Here is a 20,876-nt window from a genome sequence, read left to right as displayed (position 1 = left end):
TGGAACTTGTGTTCTGCTGGGAAAACTTTGTGCCACATACAGCTTCCCTCCAGCAGGGGTCCTGGGGTCTGCCCTTTGGCAAGCTCTCCTGCCTATGGATGGAGCAGAACCCACAGGGCTCTGTGAACCTTTGTGAAATACTGGAACCCGAACACTCCCCGGGCATGCAGAGCTGTTCCTTATCCTAGAGAAGTCAGCACAGTTCTTTGTCCTCTCTCTCTAGGGGCAGTTGCTGGACAGCGACTGGGGCTTGGCACTCACCGGGGCCCAGGGCTATGACAGCTGTGGTCAGCTGGGTGCCCACGGCACCCAGGCTGTGTGGGGAGAGACTGCAGCCCCTACATGAAGCAGCAAAGGGCTTGTCGCCTCCTCATCAGGGTCATGGGTGCACATGGGACACCTTGCCTCATGCCATGAAGTTACAGGGGACCCAGGAACTTGGGACAGTCTGTTAAGGAAGTGACGTGGGGCTTGGAGTCAGGAAGTAGGTTTTTGATAAAAATGGCACTACAGTGATACCACACTTGAGAGTGAGCTGTTCTTTCCAAGCTCACCTTCCAGATCATAGAACCGTGCCCACTGGCATACTCAAACTTCTCATTTGGGTCGTTGTGTATGGCAGTCGCTCTAAAATAGATTACATACAACCCTGCCTTCTTAAACATCAGATAAACATAGTTTAACCTCTGTTAAATGACTCCATGTCATCATCCATTCAGTGTGAACGTCTCTCATAGACGGCGCTCTTGCTACCTATCAGAGTGTCTTGTCTGTGGCCGCAGGGGTTGCTGAGCCGTGTTCTAGCAGGGCTGTCAGTGGTTCCCCTATGGGCAGGTCCAGCCTAGCCCTGAGGGAGAGGTAGCCCTGATTATCAATCCTCTAGGACAGGGAGTTAGAACTCAGGAGCTGCCTCAGTCACCCTGCAGTGTTTTCTCTTGTTTCTGACACCAAATGTGGGTTATTATCCACACCAGCAACCAGCTCTCCAGCTCTCCATCAACCTGGAGTCCTACAATTTAATGCAATTCTCACATCACTACCCAGACTTAGTATCAGACTCTGCAGGTTAAGGGCTTCAGATGCCCATCATGAGTATTGGTGCCAAGGGTACCCACCCTTCTCTCTGGCTTGGCTAAAGAATCAGGGTCCCCACTACAATCCCCCTCTTGGTTTCAGTAATTTGCGATGACAGCTCACAGAATTCAGGAAAAGTTTCTCTACTTTTATCAGTTTATTATAAAGGATACAATTCAATGGAAGGGATGCAGAGGGCACGGAATAGGGGTAGGGTAGGGGTTGCAGGGAGCTTCTGTGCCCTCTTCAGGAGTGCTACCCTCCCAGCACTTTGATCAGCCCACCAACTCAGAAGTTCTCCAAACCCCTTTGTTAAGGAGTTTTCATTATGAAGGCATGATTGATTAAATCATTGGCTGTCAGTGACTGACTCCATCTCCAGCCTCTCTCCCCTCCCTGGAGGTCCCAACCCACGCTAACCATGCCTTGGCCTTTCTGGGCCCAGTCCCCATCTGAAGCTACCTAGGAGCCACAGCCACCAGTCATCTCATTAGCACATAAAAGACACTCATCACTCTGGAGACTCCAAGGGTCTTAAGAGCTTTGTGCCAGAAACTGAGGACAAAAAGAAAATAGCTCTTATGTTACAGTTGTGTTGGACAGTGTAGAGAGTGGATGGATGGTACTGCAGATGACCTCAGCTAAAGGAAGGCGGGTGGGACCATGAGGGGGCACATCCCTCTCCAGGGGTGGCAAGCTGAAGATTACTGTGAGACACTCCCTCCAAGGGCATAGGCAACTCCAAGAGGGCAGAGAGTCGCTCAACTTCACAACTGAAGCCCAGAACCTAGGACTGCGCTGGCACGTGGCAGGTGCCTGATTGTGTAATTGACAAGCAGATAGCTGCTTTGCACCAGGTCACCTGGTTTCACGTTTTTCTCTTCATCAGTTTCCCTTTTGCTTTCCCCTAGTCTTCAGGGAGTCCGTGATGCATCGTTCTTCCCACAGTGGTACTAAGAACAAAAGCCTTGGTTCTGTGTCTGTGCTCTGCCCTTGCTGTTGACATGGGACGTGCCCAGGACGGGGGCTCAGAAAGGGGAGGAGAGATCTTGGGGAATGGGAGTCAGAATTGCTCGAAGTCCAGCTGCCCCAGCCAGTGTGGAGATTCTTTTTCTGGAGCCAGTTCTGCCTTTGGAATACAGGTTTTATTTTATTTTCATAAAGGCAGCTTTTTTTTTTTTTTAGATCACTCACAAGTGATCAGAGAAATTGGTAAGTCTATTTGTTTCTACACAAAACCACCCAACACTGCTAAAAATTATTTTTTAAATTTCTTTTCCTCCTGTCATCTGTTATTTGCTGCTGTCAGATGACTGGTCTCCTCATGTCCCTTCTGATCTGCAGCAGGATGGGAAAGCTGATAACCAGGCAGGTCAGGATTGTTTTTAAACCAAGAGTAAATAGGCTCAAAGTGAGGGCATGAGTCAAGGGCCTGAGTTTTCACCCTGTGACGTGCATGAGATGCCTCTGTATGTATTTTTCGGAGGTGGGGCGGTGGGGGTGGTCAGGAAAGCCAGCACAGGGGAGTCAGCGTGTGATCCTCGAGGTCTACAAAGACAGATGTGAGTTCAGAGTCCAGTTCTGTGTCCAGCTAGCCTCACTAGTTTCTCAACCTCTTAGCCTCACTATCCTCATCTGTGAATAAAATAATAGTATCTGCTTTGAGAGGATTAAAGGGGAAAATGGTCAAAGGAACCAATGAGAGCACAGAGAGCTTTCCCACAGTAGGCAGGCCTCCTCCCCAGCGGATGTGCCGCCGCCGCCGTGTGCTGGACAGTTGAGGTCATAGGAGAGATGAACCTCCAGAGAGGCCGTTTGTATTGTCTCTCTCACATTTAGAGAGCCCGTTACATGTTTTGTGTTCTTTATCCTTGTCTCGTGATGGTCTGGTGGGGTTGGCACAACTGGTCCCATGATCTTCTCTCTGCCAATGAGAAAGCTGAAGCAAAGAGAAGTTAAGGATTTTGCCCCAGGTCACGTGGGCAGGTGGGGACGGAGCCCCAACCAGAAGCCTGCTCTCCCTGCTCCTGTTGTCCCAGGTCTCACCTCTTCGTGTTCTTGACCTCCTCACATGCCATGTGAGCTGATAAAACCTCCCTGGCCTTCCCTGCTGTCTCTCAGGATCCAAGGTGGTTCGGGATGCTGTCCCAGGACCCAGGTGCTTCAAAAGACGTAATGCCCGTGAAAGCTCTTTGAGAAGTAAAAGCACTATGCACGTGAATTCTGCCATTTTCCTGCAGTATTTTAATCCCTTTCTAGTAACACTGGGTAGGTGAGATGCCTGACACCCCTCTTCCCTCCCCATCCCTGCCCCTCCCTCTACCCCCATTACCCCCCAACCCCAGGGAAAAAGCAGAGAGTCTCGGGGCTCAGCATCAGGCCCTAAGCAGCCAGTTGCCCCCAGAAAGTCTTCCAAAGGAGAGAGCTAACAAGGGCATTTTTTTTAAAGCCGCCTGTAAAAGCAAGTCCTCTTCATGCCTGGGCTTTTCAGAATGAATGATTCTGAAAGCCCAGCTACCTCCTGTCAGCACTCTGGGCCCCTCACACAGGGACACAGGCTGAGTGAGCCCTGTTCTGTCTTCCCAGGGCCGAGGCTTCCCAGGGAGGAGCTGGCACGCACCCAAATTGTCTTGGGCTGGGGAAGTTCAAGGGCTGATGGCCGAGCGTCCGGCAGCCCTTGGCTCCATAGGTCTGTGTCCAGCTTGCTGAGGGCAGCTTTTCCCCTCCAGAGAGCAGGGCGTAATAAGAGCTAACTCTGCTAAGGTGCAGTCCCAACTTTTGTGTGTACGGTCATCCTTTGATCTTGCCAGCAGTGCTGTGAGGTGCTGTTAATATCGTCTCCACTTCCCAGAGGAGGAAGCAGGTGTGTAGCTGGCCCCAGCTGGTGAGCTTCAGAGTTGGCCTTCAGACCCATGTGATCTGGCTCTAGAGGCGGGGTATTAACCACCAGGCTTCACTGCTTGTCTAGGACAATGGGCTGTAATTCACCAAGCCATATTTCCTTGGAAACATGCATGGGAGGGACCAGCAAAGGGAGGCTGGGGTTCAGTTTCCCTGCCTTGTCTGGTTTCCATGGTGAGGCCCCTCCGACTCTGCCTTCCCCAGCTCCTCCCCTCTGGAGAGCACTGGAGCCTCCTCAGGGCTCAGCCCCTCAAAATCCACCCCTTTATTTATTACCCCGCAGGGATCTCCAGCCTGCCCTGCCCTTCGTCCTGGCTACTGTATTTCAACCACAAATTTTCTCTTACAAGCAGTGTCTCATCCATCCCAGACCCTCAAGAAAGGCTTAGTAGCCTCAGAGGAGAAAAAAAGGGGGCAAAGAGGAACTAATGGCACCCTAGGGGTCGGGTTCTGCTTCCTCCTGGGGAGGCAGAGTGCGAGGGAAACACATAGCTCCCTTGGGCAAAAACATCTACAGTTGTCTTTCCAAACTTACCCTAAACCAGGTGTTGGAGCACTTTGGCTGAGAGTCTTCCTATTAGACTGAGCTGTTTGGTGACTTGGGGGAGAGTTACCATTTTCTGAGACGGTGTCAGCTCAGGCTGCCATGACAAAGCACCATAGACTGGGTGGCTCCAACCAAGGAAATTTATTCTTATGGTTCTGGAGGCTGGGAAGTCCACGATCAAGGTGCTGGCCAATTCAGTTTCTGGTGAGACCTCTCTTCCTGCCTTTTCTTGCAGACAGCTGCCTTGTCTCCGTGTCCTTGCACAAAGAGGGAGAGGAGAGGGAGCAAGGTCTCTGGTATCTCTTCTTATAAGGGCACTAATCCCATCAGGAGAGCCCCACCTCCATGCCTTCACCTAACCCTCATCACCTCCCAAAGGCCCCACCACCGAATACCATCTTCAACGTGTGAATTTTGGGTGGACAGAAACATTCAGTCCATAGGAAATTAAAGATTAAGGGAAGAGCACATTCCAGGGATGGGTGCAAGAACTCAAGAGATCTGGACATGCTGAGTTAAGGTGTTATCAGACCTTCAGGGAGAGATGTTTGAGTTTTTGTATATAAGAGTTTGACGTTCAAAAGAGAGTCAAGACTGGAGATAGAAATGGCTTCTCCAAGCCACAGTTTTCTCAACTAAAAAATGGGATGAATAATACCCATCTTATGAGATTGTTGTATGGTTTGAATAAAAAAAACAAGATACTTTGCGATGTTTTCATGCATTCTGAAACCAGAGAGCTCATTCTCAGTAGTTAAATGGCAGAGACAAGCCTGACTAAAACCGTGACATAGACAATTTGTCTTTGGTACCTCCACCCTCCATGTATCATGTCCTTTCCGACATTTTTCCCCCCTTAGACACAACATCATCCTCTTTCTTCTCCACCCCCACCCGCATCTATGTCTGTTCTTCTCAAACACATCACATCCCAGTGTGGTGACTGATAGCAGCTTAAAATGTTTTCTGCCTCAAGGGACTTTGCATGCTAAGAGGCTGAACCAGTCTTAAATTTAGAGAGTAAAGAGAAAGAAAAGGAGAAGAAGGAAGAGGAGGAGGGAGAAAGGGCTGTGTTTTCTCAATTAGCAGAAAAGTACAGAATTTACTCAATATTAAGTTTTTTCCCCCATACTTTAAGTCTTTCTTAAATATTTTCTTTCCATTTTTCATCTCCATATCAATGTATACATTATGCTTCAATATATTTATGTAGCATGTATAATATGTGTTTTAATTATATTTAGTATGTTTGATCTTTGATTTAGCTATACGTTTGTTATACTTATCTGTATATAAAGATACCTATCATGTGCATATGGAGAGAGAGACAAAGAAACAGAACCATCATGTATTATGCAACAATATAAGTTCAGAACTACTGAGCTAAAGAAAAGAGACACTAATGGTGGGTTTTTAGGCGTCGTGTATCAGGTTTGAGGCTTCTGACACCTCTGAAATTTTGTCCCATCATAAATTGTTACCTCCTAACCTTAGTGTAATGCTAGTTCTACCAATGAGCAAATTAGACTGGGAGAGTCTTAATAATTGCTGACGCTCAGCTTAAACAAGCACAGAGAAGCCAAGGACAGGTGGGGGAAATGAGACGTGAAATAGGTGATATGATTTTCTGTGGATCCAGAACTAGAAAAATCTTACTGGATGAAATGTCGGGGAAAATTAGTGTAGGAATACATCTGATTCAGCCCCAAGGAACCCATAGTGGGAGGGGTGGAAAGAAACTGATCATTTGGATATGAAGGAAGATCAGAGGAGACTCAACTTAGGCTGAGGGTACTTGGAACCCCAATAATATCCCCAGTGAACATCGCAGCCATCAGTTGAATAAGTCATTGGGGTGAGAATTCATAGATAAGCAGGAACTAAACTCCACCCTGGGGGAGGTATAGCTCAAGTGGTAGAGGGCATGCTTAGCATACACAAAGTCCTGGGTTCCCAGCACCTCCTCTAAAAACAAATTAGTAAATAAACTTAATTACCCTCCCCCCCCCCAAAAGAAACCAAAAATTAAAAAAAAAATTCAAAATTCCAAAAGCAGGGACAAAGTTCCTGATCACTAATGTGTGTTAGTCCTGACTTGTGCATTGCCCCAGCTCAGACCTTTATTACAGCAAGTTATGACAATGGTTTTGTAAACTCAGCTCCCTGTCTCTTCTCCTAGGATAGTGCATCTTTCTCCTCTGGGCACCCACATCACTCTACATTGTGAGGGCATTTATCTCACCCTATGTCAGGATGTGGTGTTTTAGAAACATGTCTCCTATCTGCAACTACATTACTAGCAACTTCAAGGGCGATATCTCACACCACACATCAGCCCTGCCTTAGGACAGAGGGAGCACCAGGTAGGCAGTAATTGGGAGCTCAGGCAAGTGGGCTGGCATGAAGAAATCTGCCCATGGGAAGTAGGGACCATGCCACTAGGCTGGGCTTAGGGCCCGGTCTCACCCCCTAGGAGGCAATCTCCCCAAAAAGGCAGAACCTCCATGAAGGAAAACTAGACGGTTTCTGAAATGGACCCTAGGATGAGCTTGTCAGCATATTGGACATAGCAGATGAAGGAATCAGTGAACCTGAAGATAGATCAATAGAAATTGTCTAAACACACATAAAGAGAGAGAAAAGAAGGGTAAGAGACAGACAGGGCATCCAAGAATTGTGAGACGATAGGAAATGGACTAACACATATAGTTGGAGTCCCAGAAAGAGGAAAGAGAAAGAACAGGGCAGAATAAATATTTGAGGAGACAATGGCTAATAATTGTTTTTTAAGTAATGAAAAGGAGCAAACCATAGATCCAAGAAGCTGAGACAACCGTAATCAGGATTTTAAAAAACCCACACACCTAGATGTATCATGAACAAACTGCTGAAAACCAACGATAAAGAGAAATTCTGAAGACAACCAAAAAAAAAAAAAAAATGCTGACATGCCCCTCACCAAAGTATTTCTAAATACTCATGAAGGAAATATGTTCTTAGGGGACAGAGTTAGGGAGGACATGAGGGGGACAGATGTGTTAACCTTTCCCAGCATTTCTGTAGTTCTCTAGGTATTTAGAATCTCTCTTTTATATTATATCAAGGAATTTCTGTCACCTCAATTTCATTTAATGTAGGATACCACTAAGTTCTGACGTCAGCAAACAGATGATCCAGATAACTTTGGATCTAAAATCTGTATTGATCAATCTGGCCCAATCTAAGATTACCTCCTTTTTTCTCTGATATAGTACCTTATCATATATTCCCACATATATTTCTCAGATTTCTGCTGATAAATATAAGAAAACAAATGACAGTTATTTTGGTGTGGAGGTCTGCTGTTTCAGAATCAGTATGTCAGTCTTTGTACTTCTCCTTGGGGCATGCTGAAATGTGACGCTAAAATTGGTTGGGAGCAATGAAGGTGGTCGGCTTGGGCATCAAAAACAGGTATTCTCTTGCAAGGCAAGATCAGCCTTATCAGACAGGGAGAAGGGGCAGCTTCTGCTAGAAAGGGAGGCACCGTGTGGTATGATGTTCAGCCGTCTGAGTCACGCAGTTTACAAGATCCTAGTCTTTCCCAGTCAATGCTCTGTCCCATAAGAGACCTGAATTTAACTTAGGCTGTAATTCAGCAACCTGCGAGGTCAGATTCCATTTCTGATTCCAGTTTTGTTGGCCCTGAAGCTACAAGCTACTTAAAGATATCCCACCTTTCGCTGATACAGCATTCTGGTGTGTGTGTATTTTTTTCTTCCCTCAAAGGTTCTTTCAGGATAGTCATAAATGTACCCTGGTCCTCCAGTTGTACCTTGAGTCATAAATTAATTCCCAAGTTTGTTATTTTTTTCCTTTAATCTTTCCACTTCAGGCAGAAGAAACCATCTTACTCCACGGTCTTTATATTAATCATTCCCAACATGATAATCCCCTATCATGCAACTCCACCAGTCAAGCTCTTATCTCTAACAGGCCCTTCATTCAAAACAACCACATTTGATGGTAAAGAATCTTTTGCTACTGTATATATCATGGGCCACCAATGTCACATTTTATAATGGTAACCTGTTCCCCCATCTTCATCCCTGATTTTTTTTTTCATCTCTGATTTTAAGCAATTTTATGTCATATGCTTTGGTGTAATTTTCTTCATGTTTCTTTTACTGGATGTTTCTTTTACTGGGCTTCTTGGATCTGTGAGTTTACAGTTTGCATTAAATTTGGAAAATTTTCAACTATTATTTTTTCTAGTATTTTTTTCTGCCTCTCTCTTGACTTCAGGGACTCCAGTTATATTTATATTTAGCTACCTGAAGATGTTCCGTAGCTAACTAATGTGCCATTCTGGGTTTTTCACCCTGTTTTGTTTTGTCTCTGTTTTTCATTTTGGATAGTTTCTACTGCTGTGTCTTCAAGCTTGCTAATATGTTATTCTGTGTGGCTAATCATCTGTTAATCCCATTCAGTATATTTTTCATTTCAGACATTGCATCATTTTTTAGCTCTTCATATTCAATTTGGAGTTTACAAAAATATATTCTATCTCTCTTGGGGTATTTAAGCAACCCTACCTTCTTGAACATATGGAATATAGTTTTAATAACTGTTTTAATGTCTGTGTCTACTACTTCCATCATCTGTGTCATTTCTGGCACAGATGATTGGTTTTTGTCCTCATTTTGCCTCTTTGCATACCTGGTAATTTTTTTAGGTGCTAGACATTGTAAATTTTTACTTTGTTGGGTGTGAGATATTTTTACATTCTTAGAAATATTCTTGAGTATTTCTGGGATATAGTTAGGTGCACTGAAAACAGACTGATCCTTTTGAGGCTTGCTTTTAAGCAACCCGTGTTAGTGGGGGACCAGAGCAGCCTTTTTCTATGGTTAATTTCACCCCACTGCTGAATAGTCTACTGCCCCATGAATTGGAAGGCTATTTTTTTTAATCATGCTAGTGGGAATGCAAACTGTTCTTAGCCCTATGTGAGCCCAGAAGATAGTCCCCTCTGTTCTTCTGGGAGTTCTTTCCCTGGTCTTACATAGTTTCCTCACGTGCAAGTGCTGATCAGTACTCAACTGAAGAGTCAAGGAGGACTCTGTAACCAGAAGTCTCTCTCTGCATATCTCTCTCCCTGCCCTGTAAATTCTGGGCACCTTGACCTCCTTGGACCTCCAGCTCTATCTCCTCAACTCAGAATGACTGTCAGGCTCCACCTGACTTTCCCCCTTCCCTGCAGTGCAGCCTGGAAACTCAGAAACTCTGTTCAGGCCATAAGCTGGGGTAATCATATGACTTTCTATTTGTTTCCCTTCTTTCACTGATCACTGTCCTGTCCTGTCTGATGTTCAGAGTCCAAAAACCACTGTTTCACATATTTTGTCCAGCTTTGTAGTTGTCTCAGTGTAAGGCTAAGTCTGGTCCCTGTTACTACATCTCGGTTGGAAGCAGAAGACTTTTACCTGTCTTCAAGCTGGACCAGGCAGCTGACCAACCCCAGATATGAGGGTCATCCTCTTCTAGTTCCAAAACACTATGTCAATCAGGGTTTAGTTATGGAAAACTGAAACCACACTCAAGCTCTCTTAAGCAGAAAAGTACTTACTACAGGAAATTGGGTGCTTACAAAATTGTTAGATGGTCTGAGGAATGGGCTCTACTTTCAGCCTCCAAGAATGACTCCCCCAAGAATAAAACCACCAAGCTGGCTTACCAGAGGAGCTGCTTTTTCTGCCCCAGTGACAAAGCTGGGGAATCAGGAAGGAAGCTGACATCAAAACACACCACAGCCACTTCACCCAGGGGTCAGGGAGCAGCCTCCACCTCTGAAGAGTTGTTTAGCTCCAGTGAAGTCAGTGACTAGACTTGAGAACAATGAGTCTGGGAGGTCTCTGTTGCTGCATCTCTCTCCTCATGGAGCTGCCACCCAAGACTGGAATTTTGCTGCAGAGAAACCCAAAAGTCTCCACCAGTGCATCAGCCCAGGAAGTAGGAGACAGCCTGTGCCTCACCTTGTTGTGTGAGTGTGTCTCATTGGTAGAATCAAATTTGCATCCAGAACCCCAACTGCAAGGGAGTCTGGGAAATGTAGTTTTTTGCTTCCAGCCTCTGTAGTTGAGGATGGTACTCTTGCAGGAGGTTGCAGAAGATGCCGTGTGACAGTCACCATGTGGTAAAGAAAAGCCTGGTTCAGGAATGGGACGAATGCGGGATGTTGAATCAGAACTTTGATTTATCAGGACAAAATTGGATTCCTTTTTCACTTTGTGTCCTGTTCTGAGTTTCCTCATATGGAGTTTGTAATCTGGTACATCCTCACTGTGGTGATGAGGGAGTCTCTGTGTTAAAGAGAGTAGGACTCTTGCTGACTATGAGGAGATGTCCCAGAGACGGAGGAGGGCTGTGGGCCCAGCGCCTCCACCATGGGGTGGTCCCTAAGTCCTCAGCTGGTGATAGCCCCAAGCAGGGACCAGCATATACAGCCACATCCATCAGCCAAAGGAGTTAAGGTGACACTTTCACTGATAACTTCCTGTCTCATCTTCAAGCAGTGACATTGGGAGTTAGCAACCTGATATAAGTACCAGGCTTGACTGAAAGGGATTGGAAAGGAAGAAAAGTAAACTGCGAGGCAGGAAGCAAACACAGCAAGTATTTTATTGCCGGTATGGGTATGCTCTGTTGTACAGAGCAGAGCCCTTATCCAGGCCTCATCAATAGTCTGAAGGCCCTGGATAGGCCGTGGGAAGCCACAAACCCCCTAAAGTATTTGCAAATTTACTTCTTCAAAGTGTTTTCTGGAGTCCATACATTTTTTAAGTTGTCTTTAGGGCTCTGTGATTTTGAACAGTTAAGAATGCCCTGAGGTGTGGGCTCTAGTTTCTCCTCCAAGAATAAATTCTTTTTTTTTGTTTTTGTTTAGCCTTTGGAAAGCAAACAGTCCCAGTGGTTTTTGAAACTATCTTTTCACTAATGTCACAATACTATATTATCATGCCCATTTTCAAGCTAGGAAAACTGAAGCCCAAGAAATTTGAATTTGTTCTAATTGTAAATTAAATTGGCACCTGAGCCATCACTTAGCCTGAAATCTTCTGAGTTCCTCGGTCTTCACTTAATCCATTGAATCATGCTACCTGCCAGCATACAGTCTCTAATTTGATCACCCACTGCCTGTCAAGACCAACTTTAGAAGCAGAACACAGGCTTCCTGTCCTGTGTTTTGCTTACAGTTAAGTCAGGGTAAGCAAAAGGGTCACCTTTATATGCTGAGGACATGCAATGGAAGGGGAGACTAGGATGAGTAGCCAGAGTCAAGGAAGCTTCTTGGGAGAGATGAGCCTTTAAGCCGCTTCATGTTTACTTGGTACCATCATGTAGAAGAAGAAAGGGCAGAATATTCAAGCTGAAGGCATGGAGCAAAGCTCGGGGGCTGAAGAGATAGAAAGAAACTACTTTCTTAAGCACCTACTCTATACGGGAATCACATCTAATCACAGTCTTAAGAGGCTGAGATGTTATTATCTTCAGTTCATTTATTGGGAAACTGGCTTAGAGAGGTAAGAAGCTTGTCCAAATTAATACATTTGTGAATGAACCATGATAAGGATCAATCAAAACACCTGCCTGAAATGGAGGGGGGAAAAAACATATAAAACTTCAGAAACTTAATCCGGGAAGTATAGACCTGCTTACATGTACCTATTTTATTCTTGTTAATATTCCTGCCACTCTTTGGTAAACCATTACCTCCTAAATTTTGGGATTTGAGGTTGATATTTCATTGCTATAGTCATAGTGATAGTAAAGATAATATGAGAAACATCTGCATTAAAATATAACCTGTGACCCTTAACGTTATACCATACATGTAATTAATTCAAAATGGATCAAAGACCTAAACATAAGAGCCAAAACTATAAAACTCTTAGAAGAAAACAGGGGAAAAGCTGGATTTTGGCAATGATTTCTTGGATATGACACCACCCATAACACAGGCAACTAAAGGAAAAAAAATAGATAAATTTGACCAAATCAAAAAATTTTAATTGTCAGATATAATCAACAAAGTAAAAGGGCAACTAAAGAATGAGAAAATATTTGCAAATCATATATCTGTTGAGGGATTAATATGCAGAATGTGTAAAGAAATCTTACAACTTAACAACAACAATCCAATTTTAAAAAATGAGAAAAGGACTTGAATGGACATTTTCCCAAAGATATGCAAATGGGCAACAAGAACATGAAAAGAAGCTCAATGTCACTAATCATTAGGTAAATGTAAATGAGAACCACAATAAAATGCCACTACATACCTACTAGGATAGCTTCTATTTTTTTAAAAAAAGGAAAAGAGAAGAAAATAATAAGTGTTGGCAAAGATGTGAAGAAATTGAAACCTTTGTGCATTGTTGGTGAGAAGGTAAAATGGTGTAGCTTCTATAGAAAACAGTATGGTGGTTCCTCAAAAAATTAAAAATAGAATTATTATATGATCCAGCAATTCTGCTTCTAAGTAACTATCCAGAAGAACTAAAAGCAGTATATTGAAGAGATATTTGTACATCCAATTTGGCTATGTTATTCAAAATAGCCAAAAGGTAGAAACGACCCAAGTGTCCATTGACAGCTGAATGGGTAAACAAAATGTGGTATTATCCATAAAATGGAATACTATTCAGGCTTAAAAAGGAAGGAAATTCTGACACATGAGATAACATGGATGAACCTTGAGGACACTATGCTAAGTGAAATAAGCCAGTCACAAAGAGACAAGTACTGTAGAATTCCATTTGTGTGAGGTACCTAGAGTAGTCAAATTCATAGAGACAGAAAGTAGAATGGTGGTTGCCAGGGGCTGGGTGATGGGAGAACAAGGAGTTGTTTAATAGGCATGGAATTTCAGTTTTGCAAAATGAAAAGAGTTCTGAAGATTGGTGGCACAATGAACTGCACAGTGGTAGAGCACATGCTTAGCATGCACAATGTCCCAGGTTCAATCCCCAGTACCTCCATTAAAAATAAATAAATAGATAGATAGATAGATAAACCTAATTACCTCCCTCCCCCACTACAAAAAAATTAAAAATTAAAAAAAAAAGTTAAGATGGTAATTTTTATCTAAGGTGTGTTTTACCACAATTTAAAAAATTTATAACCAATACATGTCATTTAAAAATAATTCAGAAAATATGTTCCTTGGAAAATTATTTTAATTGTTTTAGCATCCAGTAGGCTGACTACTTAATTTTCATTTTTCCTAAGTTGATTTAATTAAGTATGGCTCTTAGTCCCTCTAACTTTCTCCTTTCTCTGTTTCCTAAGATATGGAGGAGTCTGTGGGGTATGGTGGAAAGATGGTGGAGCAGTGCTCAGAGAACCACTTGTAATCCCGGCCTTGCTCCTGCTTGGCTGTGTGAGGCAGGTCCACCTAACTGGGACTTTACTAAGGGCCTTAGTTATCTCCCAGAATCTTCCCTCTAAATGACTCTAACATTTGCCTCCATAGCCCTGAACTCTGCATAAGGAACATCCCACAATGTGCTAGAGGCGTTGCCATGCCTAACCATATTGCCATCCCCCTACCCAGACTCCTCGTTCCCCAGATAGCTTTGCCCTCTGGGCAGTAACTGGTTTGGGCCAGACCAAGAGACTGTATGAGTATTTCATTCATTTGCTACCTGGGTTTCATTGGAGGGAGGTGAGGATGTGGGAGAAAGCAGGTGGGGTGTCGTGGAATGCAGGAGGAGTCAGGTTCCATCCCTCTCATCCAGCCTTCTGCCCTGGCTTCCTTCGCACAGTCTAGTGTGAACCACTTATGCTTTGTTTGTCTCAGCTGCCTTGTAAGTACTCATTCATTCCTCCATTAGGCGAGTGCATACTGAATACATACAAAAGAGAACTTACCCTATTTGAACATCTGGTTGTGTCAAGCTCTTTATATACGGTATCCCATTTAATATGATGGGTAGATTTTGAGGATGAACTTTACTCCCAGGACACCAGTGAGGAAGCTGTGGCTCAAGTAGGCAAAATAACTTGCCTAAGATGAAGAATGCTTGTCAGTAAGTGGTGGAATCAGAATTCAATCCCATGTTAATCTTAATTCTAAATTCCACCATTCCCGCCACCCTGCATTGTATCCTGCCATCTGCCAGGCAGTCTCCACACACGAGTGGTGTCTAGGCACCCAGTGTCCAGGGGATGATGCCCTGTGAGGTGGCAAGTGGAACCACAAAGGTGTGCCCACGGTGTCCCAAAGCACAGAGGAGGGGAGCAGGGAGTTGGAAGGATGGGACTAAAGGTGCCTTTCCCATGTGAGGATTGGGGAATGGTCCAGATTACTTCTTGGGGTCTTTTCCAGCTCTGAGATTTGTGACTCTGTGTCTGGAGGATGCTCACGGTCTAGAGGATGGCCACCCAAAGTGCAGCCGGTGGACTGGCAGCATCAGCATCCCCTGGCAGCTTGTTAGAAATTCAGTCTCAGGCCTCATCCATGCCAACTGAATCAGCATCACATCCTAGCAAAATTCCCAGACTCTCGAGCGCCCACTCCCGCAGCTTCTCTGCTGGATGTGCCCTGGCCCTTCAGCCTCTGGGTACTTAGCGCTCAGTCCTTGCCAAGTTCCTAGGTCAGGAGGCTACCTCTTCTCCATCGTCATCTACTTCCGGGGCCTTCTGTCTCCCTGCCTGCTGAGGGTGGTGAGTGTGGGCTCACATCTCCCCACTCTTCCCGAGGAGCCCAAGGTCTTCCAGGTAACATCTGGTAGTGCTCAGTCGCTTGCTCGGAGACCTCAATATTGCTTGGCTCAACCAAAAATAAATTGGAAAATAAAATTGAACATTGCATCAATTTGGAGCAAGTTTATAAATTCTGCAGCTAAGCAATACCAATAGAAAATGATAGATCGCTGCAGAGCAGGGCGTCCCTGCCGTGATGTATAGTCACATTAGCTGAAATACCGTATTACATGATTCTGCTTTATTACCAGTGTTGGTGGCAGACAGAAAAACAGATTACACCTGAGTTCAAATCGATAGGAACTTTATTTACTGGCCTTTTAAAAACATATTTCTGCACTTTATAAAAACATACGGTAGATGCTATTGATAGAGCTTGTCTGCTTGTTAAAAAGCAATTTGCCCAAAACGAGGCTTTTAAGCTGTAATTTACGGCATTACCTTTTACCTTCTTTTTTCAGGGTTCTGTTTGCCTGGCTGTGCTTTGACGACTTCCTTAGACTTCTCTTGCCTTTAATTTTCTCTCCTACTTATCTCCCTAAACTCCGAGCTCCCCAGGGCCTCAGAGCAGGAAGGAGAAAGGAGCAGTCTTCTCTCAATGGAGGCTGGGGTGTGTCCCCAAAGCCCACCCTCAGCCCCCTTCTGTTGTTCTGATTTTCAAGGGGGCTTCTGTGGGTTCAGATGGCCCGGCCTCCCCCTTTTGCTGTTTCTCCCTCCCATGAGCCCTGCCTTCTTTCCTCTGCTCCCTCTGAGAAAGGCATATCTCTCCCCCAAGCTCTGATTTCAATCACCCTGTGTGGTAGGAGTATTACTTCCATGTTATAGCTGTGTAAAGTCAGGTTCAGAGAGCTCAAACCCCAGGTCTCCTGACTCCAAGTCAAATCAAGTCATTGTTGAGGCTGGAAGATGTGCGTGGCAGTAAGCAGGTGCTAAGGGAATGCACAAGGCGGCTAATGCATGAGTTGGGCTATCCAAGAGACAGTGACCCAAGTGGGGAGACAAAACAAAGGTGCAGGCAGACCTCAGAAATACTGCAGGTTCACTTCCAAACCACTGCAGTGAAGTGAGTATCACAGTGAAGTGAGTCACACAGTTGTTTTGGTTTCCCAGGGCGTATGAAAGTTACATTTATACTATGCCGCAGTCTAGTGAGTATGCAATAGTATTGTGTCTAAAAAAAAAAGTGCATACCTTAATTTAAAAATACTTTATTGCTAAAAAATGCTAACCATCATTGAGTGCTGTGGTCTTTTTTTAAACATTTTTTGTTGAAGTATAGTTGATTTACAATGTTGTCTTAGTTTCTGGTGTGCAGTAAAGTGATTCAGTTATATATATACATATATATTCTTTTTCATAGTCTTTCCCATTAGGGTTTATTACAGGATATTGAATATAGTTCCCTGTGCTATACAGTAGGTCCTTGTTGTTTGTGTATTTTATATACAGTAGTTTGTATCTGCTAATCCCAAACTCATAATTTATCACTCTCCCACCCTCTTACCCCTTTGGTAACTATAAGTCTGTTTTCTATGTCTGTGGGTATGTTTTGTAAATAATTTCATTTGTATCATATTTCATATTCTACATAGAAGCAATATCATATGATATTTGTCTTTCTCTTTCTGACTTCACTTAGTATGATAAATTGTAATCTTTTTGCTGGTGGAGGGTTTGAAATATTTTGAGAATTATCAGAATGTGACCGGGAGACACAAAGTGAGCAAATGTTGTTGGAAAATGGCACCAACAGAGTTGCTCAACACAGGGTTGCCATAGATCTTCAATTTGTAAAAAGCGCAACATCTGCAAAGCACAATAAAGTAAATCGCAGTAAAACTGGGTTCCCCTGTACTGTTCGATAAATGACGGGAGGGACTTACCAATGGTTGAATTGAATAGCGACTGCTGCTTGTGGAAGTTTAAGGAAGAACAGGACGGGCAGGCAGAAGTCAGGGAAGCTTCCTGGAGGAGTGAGGACTTGAGCTTAGCCTTGAGGGATGGCTGGAGTTGGCCGGGGTCAGCTAGGGGAGGGGAGAGACGGAAGTGCTTCCGGCAGAAGGATGGAGGTGATAGGATGTATGGCCAGCAAAGTGAAGCCCAGCACGTCCCTGAAGTGAGAGGAGTGAGAAATTAGCTTGATGGGCACAAAGGGCATGGCGGTGGTGGCCCCTGACTCCTGGTGGAGGGTCGAGAGTATGTGGGGACGGCAAAAGGGAGGCGTTGTGGGTTCCTGGGCACAAGAATGGCACGGAAATGATGGTTTAGGGAGATTTATGCCACAGTGATGCGTGAGACCCTGGTTGGAAATGTGGGGACTCGGAGAAAGTGCCTGCAGCTGTGCCAGTGGCCCCACTCAAGCCGGCATAGCCCCGTTGAGAAGGGTGCCAGGTGGGCCAGCTGGAGGTGGGCAGAGCCGGGCGGCCATCTCCGTGACAGGCCCCAGTCTTGGAGCAGGGGGCCGAGACCCATGGTTCTTCCATAGCTCGTTTTTTAAGATGAATTGCGTGGAATGTATTGCATGGGAAAGACAATTAAATGTAAAGAAGTAGAAAGCAATTAAACGTAGAGCACTCACTCCCCTTTTACTGTTGTCATCATCATCATCATTATTACATGCTGTGAGTTAGCAGGCATGTATGGGTCAGGGTGAAAATGAGCCTCCCACTCGGCTCTCCACCTCTGAAGAACCACTGTTACCCATCCGTGTGTGCGTGCGTCCTCCAGGGATATTTTACAGGTGTTTTTATTGCTTTAAGAAAATCAAGTATAAAGGGTTGTAGTCAGAGAACATCATAAAACTTCACTTGGTAAAATATTATAAAACTACAGGAGGGGTCTCCTTAGGGCCCAGCAACTTGGGAGGATAAAAACATAAAGAAGTACATGTCACATGGAGTAAAATAAGGAAAGACAGGTAACAGACTAACAGTCCCCCAGCTTCACTCTCCCTGACTTGAGCAGCACCCTCTATGGGGAGATCCCTGCACTCCTCCAGCCCCTCCACCTCCCCCACAAGACCCCTGCCCCTGCAGGCAGACAGCGCTGCTAACTGCACTCTCCACCATGCACCTCTGCCCCGCCTGGGGAGTGCCCTAGTCTGCTGCAGTGTGCCCAGTGCTGCGGCTCTGACCCTGGGCCTACCCCTCCCCGCCCATCTCAGATCCCTGTCACCATCCCTGTTGCTCCCCTGTGAGGAGTGGGGGATTTGAGCATCTAAGACCAGAGTGGTCCAAGCTGCTACCCAGCCACTGCCCTGGGGCAGGCAGGCTGTTTGGGGGCGACAGCCTCACCCAAGGGCTGCCAAGTGCAGGGCCCCGCATGGCTCAGAGTAGAAAGGGATCACACCTCTCTCTGCCCCTGCGTCTTGGCCTTGGCCTAAGACCCCCAGACTTCAGAAGTGCTGAATGCTTGGTGCACGATTCCAGTTAACCCTTTCAACTCGGTGAAGTAGGCGTGGTTTCCAGCTGCATTTTTAAAGATGAGAAAGGCGAGGCTCAAGAAATTTAAGGAACCCTCAAGGACCCCCAGCTACCAACCAGAGTGATCAGAGGCCATGAAATTGAGGGCCAGATTCAAATAGCTCGGGGGGGCATTCACTGGCCTTCTGATAACCAGCCTGGAATTAGGAGTTGTCTTTTGCCTATTCCAGAAATGGGGCAATTTGCAGAGAGAGGAAGGGGAAATGCAGCCAGATCATTGGTCAGGAAACCATCGATCATTCCTCACACTCAAGTCACGGGGCGCTGTGTTGCAGTCCATGGTGAGTGGCCGCTTCTGATCACGTCTGTCTGTAAAGTGCAGAAGTAGACAGGGTAGCACCGGACCGAGGGGTCACCTGCAGCAGAGGCAGCGTTTGTCTGGAAGGGTCTTGTTACTGTAGAAATGATTGATGAGTGAGTGAGTGAGTGAATCAAGAGATGAATATAACTTCCCTCCTTAAGCTGTAATTCCATGTTAATTATGCTTAGATCACACAAGAGAAGCGAACCTGACTCCCAAGAGAGGGCAGATAAATGAACCCTTACCTCTAGTATGTGACTAGGAAGGATTTAAACAGATTCCAGGAGTGACCCATAAGCTGGCACAAAAGGCAATGCCAAAAACAGTGTCCTAACACTCTTGCACCCTGGCGGTGTGCCTGAGACACAGGACTAGCATCCCCAGAGGACCTTGGGGAACACCACTGAGGAGTGTTCATTTGGATCCATGAGTCCTGACTTCATTCAGAAAATCACTGGCGACCTTTGCAGCTTCAAAAGTGGCAATACTACTGAAGCCAGAAAGTGGAGGTTAATTAATGCCTGTGGACTGTTCTTCTATGTCCTTCTTAGCTGGGTGTCTTCCGAATATTTTTTTTTAACCCGAAGACAAGAGAGTTCAGCTCCTTCGCTTCAGCAAAAAGGCAAGTGTCCGCTCCCTGGAAGAATAGGGAGAGACCATAATTGTGTCATGACCTAGGGCTGGGGAGGTGGATGAACAGGGACTGGCAGCTGGCATCACTGAGCTGGGCGCTCATCTCGTGGACAAGACCACAGGCTAGGTTTTGTGTTTGGTCTCAGAGGGAAAGGGAGGAGGCTGGCCTCAGCCAGACCTGGGCTTGGATTCTGGTTTCAGCCCTTTATCTGTGTGACCCTGAACAAGCCATCCAGACTAACTAAGCTTCAGTTTCCTCATCTGGAAAAGGGAGAAGTAAGAGAAATCGCCTCACAGGACTTGTAAAGATTAAATGAGACTATTTATGTGAAGTACTCAGCATTCATAAGCTCTCAATAAATGAGGGCTATCTTATTAACTAGCATCGAGCAAGGATGGTGCACAATTTCTAGGACTGGGTGGTATTTGTTTTCACTGTTACCTGGCTCTCTCCTCACATTGCCCAATGTACCACCTTGTGCAAGGAGGTATGATTTTCCATTCTCACTTCCAAGAGGCATACACTTCATTCAGGAGAGTGCGGTGAACTCTGTGTAAATGTAACCTTGTAATTTTATAACAGTAAATGCCATTGTGGCTCAGGACAAAGATGGCATGAAGGGTAGGGCTTTTTGGAAGAGGTGAGCCTGGGTAGGACTTGCACCAGCAGAGGGAAGAGGGCAAGGCTTTGCAGACAATGCACGGGAATATGATGAGCCAAGACATGGAGGCAAAAACTCCCACTGGAGGACTCAACAAAACTAAGGAGGGGGCATTGGGAGAATATGGAGATGGTATGGAATTGAACTGGTCATGTGAAAGCTGGGGACAAGTGAGAAACATGCTCAGAGGAGAAAAAAGGAAGGGGATGTCCGAGTCAAGGTGGGGGACAGACGCAGATCTGTGGAACGGAGGCTCACCTTCTCCCTTCCCTCTGTGTTCTCAACAGTTGTGAACATAGTAAATCTCCACTGGCTCTTCCCTGATTAACCTCTTCCTGGATCCTGAGTCCTCGTCTGCATTTGCTTCCACCTAATAGCTAGTGTACTCCCCCATCCCACTGGGACCTGAGAACGCACGTCCTGACATTATAATAGGCTCAGCAGAGAAGGAAATGCTATCATCCGTGCTGGCAACAGCGGGCTCCAAGTCCTGCCAGGTAGCTTTAGCAACATCCTAGTCTCCCTTGTCT

General features: G+C 45.3%; 1 protein-coding gene and 1 long non-coding RNA gene across 6 annotated transcripts in view; one reads left to right on the top strand and one right to left on the bottom strand.

Annotated features, from left to right (window-relative positions):
* PEBP4 (phosphatidylethanolamine binding protein 4) overlaps positions 1-20,876 on the top strand; it is a 228,230-nt gene that overhangs the window by 62,249 nt on the left and 145,105 nt on the right. The gene's annotated exons all lie outside the window — the stretch shown is intronic.
* On the bottom strand, positions 1,232-10,522 carry LOC135320052 (uncharacterized). 2 transcript variants are annotated; one of them, XR_010379193.1, is made up of 4 exons: positions 10,239-10,522; positions 4,511-4,779; positions 3,121-3,264; positions 1,232-3,013 (listed from the first exon to the last, which is right to left on the bottom strand). It is a non-coding gene; the product is annotated as an uncharacterized LOC135320052 (long non-coding RNA). The 2 variants fall into 2 exon arrangements; XR_010379192.1 differs by having other exon boundaries at positions 3,121-3,235.

This window comes from Camelus dromedarius, chromosome 36 (assembly GCF_036321535.1).
Source record: "Camelus dromedarius isolate mCamDro1 chromosome 36, mCamDro1.pat, whole genome shotgun sequence".
Lineage (NCBI taxonomy): Eukaryota > Metazoa > Chordata > Mammalia > Artiodactyla > Camelidae > Camelus > Camelus dromedarius.
The sequence above is the reverse complement of the archived record's forward strand: the minus strand, read 5'-3'. Positions and strand labels throughout refer to the sequence as shown.